A 9017-nucleotide genomic window follows, 5' to 3' on the forward strand; every position below is an offset into this window, starting at 1 on the left:
TACCTTCTGGCAGTCAACATATGAGATGTCTGAGAGAAACACAGTGCTGTTTTTGCCTACATGCCTTCACCTCTTGCTGGTGAGTGCATTTACTCTGTTGCTGCTACTGTAGTCATCCTTTACTGATCAGAGCCGGCTTTCTTCCAGCAGATCTCCCGGAATCTTCTAGGACTCTACTGCCAGATTATGGCTTCTGAGACTTCCAACCGTGTAAACTGAGCAGCTGCTGGGTTCTCAGCCTCTCCAGCATGCACACAGCTATTTTTTTGAAGCAACTAGGATGTGTTATTCTATTGGTTATGCTTCTCTGGAGGACGCTAACTAATACAATAACTTCCAGAACCACAAGAAACAAATTTCTAGTATTTTGCTTTAAAACAGAGTTCCAAGCACAAAATGGTACATGAGAAAAAGCTCTGATTAAAATCTCTTGTAGACGGTTCTAGGATTTACAAAACAATTTGGTATTCTTACGTAGATCAAGTTGCAAATTACAGCCTTCTGATCATACCTGCCTGCTCTGTGTTCTTTGTGCATAAAGTATTATTAGATAGCCACACATATTTGCTTGTATATTGGTTTGTTTTTGTAAAATATTTATTTTATGTATGTGAGTACACTGTAGGTGTCTCAGACACACCAGAAGAGGGCATCCAATCGATCCCTTCATAGAAGGTTGTGAGCCACCATGTGGTTGCTGGGAATTGAACTCAGGACTTACTGGAAGAGCAGTAAGTGCTCTTAACCACCGAGCCATCTCTCCAGCCCCTTGTATATTGGTTTGAAGAGCTGAAAATACTCTCTAGTTTTGTTTTTTGAGATGCCTTGCTATGTTGCCTTATAATTGCTATGTAGCCCGGCTGGTCCCAAACTTGTGTCTTAGCTTTTGAATTTACATGCATGTGATACCATGCCAAATTTACTTCTCATTTCTTAACTTAAAACCTTTGCTACTTTCTAACTTAAATGATTTATTCCAGTGACAGGAAAATGCTACTACAGGGCTTAGAGCAATGGACAAACAACTGAAACAGGAAGTTAGACATCAGCCAGTGAGCTAGACAGGAAGAGACCTGTGGCACATGGATATAATACTGAAACCAGGGCAAAAGTGCTATGTTAGCCAAGGTGCTAACACAGAGGTACAAGGATGATTTGACAAGTAGCAAGTTTGCCCTGAGTTTAGCTTATTGGAAATATGGATTGTCCCAGAAAGCTCTCTCAATAGAGGTGTGGATCCTTGAACCTTGGAGAGTAAAGGTGGAGAATGGAGAAATAAGGGGGCAGGAACAAGGTGAGATGAGAAGATAATGGTCCCCAGAAACAGAAAAGTGAAATGCCCATGTCCACAGTGACTAAATAGAAGGGGAAAGCCAGGAAGGATATAGTAATGACTGATTGAAAACAAAATAGTTCATTTCCTAAATTCTTGTGGTAAATATGTAAAGCAAATAGGATTGCACAAGTTCACCAACCAATTTCCAACTTTATGTAGCAAATATTTCTAGAATATTTCTACCAGAAAATATAATGTCCATGGAGTATAGTTCTGTGTGTTTTAAGTTTTCTGTGGTCGTTCTAAACATAAAGGTTCCAAGTTGAGTTCTCTAAACCCACTGAACCTGTGAATAAGGCTTTGACAGGCATTGTGAACTGAATTTTGATCCACTCACTATCAATTCATGTTCTGAAGGTCTTCAAAGAAAGTGGTTATGTTAAAATGAAATCAACAATATGGACAGCTGAAAAAGCCACAAGAAATCATACTATTAACTGTTTACCCCCAAAAAACCTACTTAATTCAGTACACACACACACACACACACACACACACACACACACACATGTATATATAATACTATATACATTAAATGAACTTTTATCTTCTGGTCTAATGGTGCTCCCTCCAGAGCCAAAGACCACCTAACAAAATTCCCAATCCCAAAGATGGTATAGTAAAAGTGCCTTTAATCCCAGCACTCAGGAGGCAGAGGTAGGCAGATCTCTGGGAGGTTAAGGCAAGCCTGGTCTGCATAGTTCCAAGAACAGCCAGGGCTACAGAAAGACCAGTTGTCTCAAAGTTAAAATAACAATACCAGGCATGAGAAACCCTCTTTTGATTTGTTGGCTGGGGCTGAGAGACTCCCCAAGCCCCCAGCCTATTGCTATTGTTCTTAGTCACCCGCCAGAGGGGGACAGTAAGTCTCTATTGCTGAATACACCACACATTTCAGAAACAGGGCTGAGAGGCCTCTATAGGTTCACCCAGTTACGACACCTATGAACCACATCAACAATCAGCATAGCACAATAATTGTAGGTGCACTAGTGGCACTAACAGTTCTCTAATTGGACTTAAGACCTGTTCAGCAAGAGGGATATCTGCTCCTGGAAACCTAGCTAACTCATCAGTGCTAGCTGAATGGAAAGGGAGGGAGGGAGGGAGGGAGGGAGGGAGAGAGAGAGAGAGAGAGAGAGAGAGAGAGAGAGAGAGAGAGAGAGAGAACATGACTGCTCCTAGGTATGGTAGAAGAGTAGGTTTATGTATTTATGAGGGAGAGTGTTGCCAGAGGCAGAGACATTTGGAAGAGTACAGATTTAACATGACCAGCAAGCTGAACTAGGCCATGTGATGAGAGAGAGGTGGAGAGAGGAAGCTGGAGTTGTGGCCAAGAGACCAAAAGGGCCAAAAAGGACCTCATAGCCAAAATATTTGGGTTGTATAGGGAAGAGCAGCTAGGGAAAAGGCAGCCCGAACTGGAGAAGTTTAGGGAGTGAGGTGTGCCATCCAGGAGGACTCTGTAACACATAGAGACTGAGGGATGCTGGGAGAACATATTAATATTAATAGGAGAACATATTAATATTAATTATCTGTTTTTCTGGAGATTGAGAGCTAACACTAGTGAAATCATGGTTATTGGAGGATATAAAGCCACTAAACCAGCATAATCCCTAACAATAAACAGCAAACATTTGTCCTTCTATCCGTAGATAAGTGAAGTCTTCACCCGCACAAAAGACATTTCTTTTTGCAACAAAGACCTCTATGGAAAATCACAACCAATAAAAATGCAGAGTTATAGAACCCATTCAGTGCATACCTCTCACACCTAAGGGTCAGGGAACATTGTCTGAGACGGGGATCAAGTATTGTAAGAGCCAGAGGATCAGGGACTTGGCTGTGACTTTCTGTCTCCTAGTAATATTAGAAGCTACACCAATAAAATTCCACCCACATGACCTTCCAAATGTGAGCTAAAAGAACAAGGATAAAAATAACCCAAACCAGACAGGGTCAGGCCCAAGTGCTGTCAACACTATACAAATACAGGCAAGATGGTTCTCTATAGGTTTAGAGTTTTGAAAAACCATTTTAATAAGGATGCTCAAATGCTTCGATCCCCCACCTCTAGCCCACCATCCAAAGGTAGGGGAGGAAGATGGTAAATAGGGCAAGGGGATATAGATCTGTTTAGAAGTAGTTCTTTGGGACATTTCTAATCTGCGTTGTTAGGGTACCAGCAGTGCAGTTTAGTAGTGTCAGGATACCAACAGTCCAGTTCACCAAACATGAATCAGCAGCAGTGGCACCATCCAGCAGAAACAGCCAGGCCTCCACCAAATCAGCACAAGTCAGAGAGCGTGACCATAACCAGCCAGGAAAAGCGTAAGTAATGCAACTGTCTGTTGGGCCCTACTTATACTCTCTCCAAACATCATGTGTCATATTGCCTGCCAACCCTACCTGCCCTGGGGAGTTGGAGGTGAGATGCTGCAGAGTCAAGGACACTCTAAGAGCAGGTGAGAAATGCCACAGCAAGCTTCTCTGAAAACTGCTACAAGCTCCTTTAGTATCCTCCACCCGCACCCTAGTGGTTCCAAGAAAGCATCTCTTCTAAACAGCAGTTTCCAATTGTCTGGCATTGTCTGCACCAGCAATCCTTGGTCTCTCAGGCAGTCCTCAATTAGGTCCTCCTGCGAAATGCTTTTGTGGCTGCACAGCTCCAGCGTTTACATAGAGGTTGGCCAGCTGTTCCTGCTACAGTGTCCTCTTATACATTTGCTTCAGCAAAACAGCACACGAGTTTGCATCACATGACATAATCAGAAATTTCCACCTCAGTTCTATTCAGGGGAGAGCACCTCAACTCACTCTCAGGGCCAAAAGGTCAGTCCTGAAAACATCCATAGACTTATTATATGGACATTACAGATTATATTGGAAATATAAATGATATGCAAATGCCTGTATATGTGTAATAACAATTGATAAAAAGAGAGGTCATGAATTTGAAGGGAGTGGGGAGGGCATATGGGAGGACTTGGAGAGAGAAAAAGGAAGGGCAAAATGTTGCGATTAAAATACAATATCAGGGACTGGAGAGATGGCTCAGCCATTAAGAGCACTGACTGCTCTTCTGAAGGTCCTGAGTTCAAATCTCAGAAAACACATGGTGGCTTACAACCATCTGTGATGAGAGCTGATGTCCTTTTCTGGTATGCCTGAAGACAGCTACAGTACCCTTACATATAATAAATAAATAAATCTTTAAAAAAATACAATATCAAAAGTAAGCCAACAAAAATGAGGTTAAGGGTCCAATTTGACTGGTATCTTTGTGTACAATAGAGATTCTGACATAGAGACACCATGATTTACTTGTAGAGAGATGACACTAAGATCACAGAGCCACTTGCCAGTCAAGGAGACCTCCAAAGAAAATATGTAAAAATTTAAGTTATTATTCTCTGCCTCTGTCTCTGTCTCTCTGTCTCTCTGCATGAAGCAGAGGGCTTCTCAGTTAGTTCTGTCCTTATGAAATGGAATCTGAAAGTTGAGCGCAGTTCATCATGTTTGCACTGTAAGCATTTGTATCCCCTGGACCATCTCACCATCTTCAAATTTGTCAAAAATTTTGATATAATGGCAACCACAGGAAGTGAGTTTATCACATGTGACCTTTAAAAATCTATAATAATGATTCTGAATAGTCACAATGGTTGAGAATCACTTGGTTCAAGTTAAGATATAAACCCAGGAGGAAGAAAATTGAAGAGTGCCAAAAAATCATAAAGCATTGTCTTATAAATATCAAAAAATAATAAGCTTGCAACAGAGAGCTCTCTCTCTCTCTTTTTTTTTTTTGTTTGCATATAGCCTAAGGCAGACATGTTTGTGTAAAGCCTTCTGCTATCCACATGAAGCCCTTTCTATGCTATCACAGTGTGTCTTTTGTTGTTTGGAGTTGAACAAGTTTCATCTTTTCTTGGGAACCTTGCCCCTAGCCCATCAGAGGAGGCAGAGTTTTCTATTTTGTGTTTATTTTTTAAATTTTTATTTTTTAAATTTTTTTTTGGTTTCCCATCTGTTCTCATGTTAGGAACTGTACAAGAGACAGAAGTCAAAGAATGAAGGGGTGCTTTAAAAAGCAGACAAAATAAGGGCCATTTTCAGTGCTGTACCATAGCCTTCTTTATCCATCCCATTTCTCAAAGATTTGCAGCAGTTTGCTCAGATCTCAGCAAAGCGCTTACTAAGCATGTTTGGCTCTGATGAAGGCAAATGCACGTCCTGATGATCTTTATCTGACTGAAAATAGCAAGTCTCCAATATGTTAGCTTCTGTGCAGAGAATATTAATGTTTATTTTCCCACCCTGATACGGAATTTAAATGGCTTTTAACAAATCAACCTGTTCCTCTACAATCTTTTCCTGCTCCCCTTAGTATTTAGAGTCTGGAATTTCCTTTGTAGATCAGAAGCTGTGTCTCCACATTAGAAAACAAAACTCAGTGTCTGCCACATGACAGGTAGTGTCACTGCTGGGACCACTACACGTGTTGTGACACTGAGCCACAGTCCTCTATAGCTGTCACTGTGGAGGTAGTCGTGGTGTTGGCCATTGCAGATCCCTGAGGTCTGGTCTCCCAGTTCCCTCCACCCTGAAAACTACATGTTTGACCTCCTCACACTCATAATTCCCAGAGCTACCACCATACTTCCTCTCCCCATTTCTAGATACTACTCTTCAGATGAGGACAAAGTAAAAAGGATTGGTCTAGAGAAGTCAGGTGATCTCTCAGGACATAGCTCTTTGAGAATCAGTCAGGATTCCAGTATGGATGGGGAAGATGTTCAGGAGGTTAGACCCTTACCTGAGCAGCTATTGGTAGTTGATGGACGTCGGGGGAAGAAGAGTCATTTTTCTTTGGGGATAGTGTCACTGGTAGGCTACACACGCTCCACACCCATGCACACATGTATGAGTGGATCCAGTGGGTTATTAAAGGAGGGAATGATGATGGGAGGGAGACATTGGAGAGGTCCAAGGTGTGTTGGAGGGGACAATGAGGCTAGCTATGATTGTATGTATACATATATACATACACACACATATATATATGTATATATATATGATTTTCAAAGAGCAAATAAAGTTATTTAAAAAGTAAAAGGATAAAAGACTGAAGAAAATTCAAAGTTTTTTAAGTTTAATATTTTTATTAATTCTTTGAGACTCTAATAGATATGTACAATGTATTTTGATCATATGCACTACAATTCTTCCCCTAACTCCTCCCAGATTAACCTCCAGTTTCTATCCCCTTCACAACTTCTTATCCCCACCCACCCCTCAGCCCACCAAATCCAGTTTCTATCACTAATGGATGTGGGGACACATGAGAATTTTGAAGCATCATTTGCATTCTAGAATCTTCAGAAGGAACAGGGGACGAAAGTAACCAAAACAAAGAGAACCAAATAAATCAAAACCACAACTAAACCTATTCACTGAAGTAACTTCCCCAGGCTTTCCAAGCTTGGGAAAATGCATGGATATCTAAGTACATAGAGCTCAAAGTTTCCAAGGAAGACTTTACTGAGACGTGCTACAATCAAACTATGAAACAGCTAGGACAAAAGAGAGAATTTTGACAGCAGCAAAAGCAAAGAAACATCACATGTAAGAAAATGCCTATATAGTAATTGAAAGATTCCTCTGCACAAACGTTGCAGTCTGAGAGAGCATGAGATGTTATATTTAAAGTGCTGAAAGATAGCAACTGTCCATTGAAAGGCTTTTTTTTTTTTTCTGACAAAACTGTCCATTGCAACAGAAAGATAGGACTTTCTCAGACAAAAGCTCAGGGAAGGCCTCTCTGCACATATCCTATAAGCAAAAGCAATGGTTGGTAACTTATTGTGTACTTATTAATTGGGAAGAGAGCAGGTCTTATGTTTCCACCATAAAAACATAACATAGGCAGGTATATGAAATAGTGGATACTAATTTAATTGTGTGAATTATTTCTGAATGTGGATATTTATCAAATATTATGTACTCCAGTTTTCAGTTACCAGGTCTAAGGAAAATTAAAAAAAAAAAAAAAGGGACCTGAATTCATTGTGCTTCTCCTCCTGACAGTGTATCTGCATGCAATGGGCTCTGTGCGCCCTTTGAAGAATTCACTGCCAGGCTATTGAGAAACAGATCCGGACTTGCACTTATCATTGAGCATATTGTAAATGCTTCTCTCATACCATATTGTCCACATATCATCATTTCCTCTTCACTTACATTTCTTTCTGTAAAGTTTAATTAGATGTACTGAAGTTCTCTTGAAAAAGAGCAGATCTTACCTCTCCCAGCATTAAATTGAAGAGTGGGAAGGAAACTAGCTATTGGGCCATTGCCAGATTTCAGCAACGTGAGAACCCTTTCCTCATCACAGCAATAATCAAGTCAATCTGCTTCTTGCCTATGCATTTTCCTTTTTTCTGGGTGGTTTCAAATGCTTATCCACCTATTACAGACACATTTCTTGCTCTTACGCTGCCCCTCCACCTCTCCATGTACCCAAGCAAATGCTTTCCTCAGCAGATTTTTCCCACAGTTTCCCTCTCCCTATTCACATCAATGCTTGAAAATAAACGTTATAGGCTTGCAAACCGCACCACTTACTAAATCTCTCAGCTTAGCTAGATCCAGATTATAGGTTTATCTTTCCTAGGGAGCTGGACAGGGTACCACAGAGCCCTCTTTCCCCCCTGTTTTACTCCAGTCCCATAGAAGTGTTTTCATTTCAGGTGCTCTATGTGACGTTTTCTGATTCCCCACCCCCTCTCTGCTTCTCTCCAACTATGATAAAGATTCAGGGCATCCCCACCAGGACGCATTCTCAATGCTGACTACTATTATAAAGATTCAGGGCATCCCCACCAGGACACCCTGTCCTCCGTGCTCACTTCCCTGTTTTTTTTTTTCTTTTTCTTTTCTCTGACTCACATGCTATTTGTAGGATGTAGATGGAAATCACTCATTTGATTTCCTGACCCTTCAATGAACACGTGCTTCTTGAGGAAACAGTGTGTGCTGATATCTCATTAGGAAAACTACAGGGGTCCTGGTCTTTTACAGACTGAAGAAAAAATAATTAAGAAAATTAATTTTTTTCCATTTGAGTCTTCCCAAGCAATGTAACCAAAATGTAATTTTAGAAATATTTCCCACTGATGAATTACCTCCATTAATCATTTTATTCAAGTTTCCTCAATTTAATGTTTAACCATATATAAGACATTTGTAACTTAAGGAGGATTTTAGGGCAGTTTTGAGAAGTATTCTAAGGTACTGCTGGAATTGAGGACCACTAGGGTAAGAATGTGAGCTTTGGCCAAAATGCCCAACTACAAAGCTGAAGACAATGTCCCTGTGATAGCATAGATGCCAAGTGCTATAATAAAGTCCATATTCTCCATGGCTTTCTTACAAGCCGCCTGCCCCTCCCTCTTCTGTGTGTTCTGGGCTAGTTTTCCCATTACATTTCTTTTTAAAATTTTTTTATTTTTATTTATTTATTTATTTTAAAATATTTTTTATTACATATTTTCCTCAATTACATTTCCAATGCTATCCCAAAAGTCCCCCATACCCTCCCCCCCATTCCCTTACCCACCCATTCCCACTTTTTGGCCCTGGCGTTCCCCTGTACTGGGGCATATAAAGTTTGCGT

This window comes from Mus caroli, chromosome 10 (genome assembly GCF_900094665.2).
Source record: "Mus caroli chromosome 10, CAROLI_EIJ_v1.1, whole genome shotgun sequence".
NCBI lineage: Eukaryota > Metazoa > Chordata > Mammalia > Rodentia > Muridae > Mus > Mus caroli.